Raw genomic sequence first — 597 nt, forward strand, 5'->3', positions numbered from 1 at the left:
GGAAAAACAAGACAGTGGCTTTAAGTTTCACCTACCCTCTCCTCTCACTAGCACTTACTTTCTATCTTGAATACAGTCTTACTTTCTGCTTAAATCCATTCTCAAAAAAATACTTGCAAAGTCCCAAAAATAGGCTACTTAAATAGATTCCTTTTAACTCTCTGTTGAATTCTCAAAGAACACTGGTTCTTGTATTGATGGAACACGAATTTCCCTTGCCCCAGCTCTGAAGTAGCTATTCCCAAACTATAAATGTTTAATTACTTCCCAGACAGCAAATGCCCTTATTGCTTTCTTCACGCTATATCATTATCATTTGCTAAATACCCTCAGACACTCTATCTACCTCAGGCCACAGCCTTGAGACCTTCATGTGACTCTTTGCCCTCTTGGAGCAGCACAGATAAATCACTGCTCAGCCATTTAACACAGAAAGAGAAAGATTTCCGTTTTCCAAATAGGGTCATTTGTTTATTTGGCTGCTATAGAACTAAAGAAATGATGCTAACGTTGAATGGAAAAGAATATAACCAAAGTCTTCAAATTTTATCTGGTCTCTAATGAGACAATTCCAAATATTCTCTCCAGTCTGGTCTT

Source organism: Elephantulus edwardii, unplaced genomic scaffold, assembly GCF_000299155.1.
Source record: "Elephantulus edwardii isolate Elephantulus edwardi_28Jun2011 unplaced genomic scaffold, EleEdw1.0 scaffold00084, whole genome shotgun sequence".
Lineage (NCBI taxonomy): Eukaryota > Metazoa > Chordata > Mammalia > Macroscelidea > Macroscelididae > Elephantulus > Elephantulus edwardii.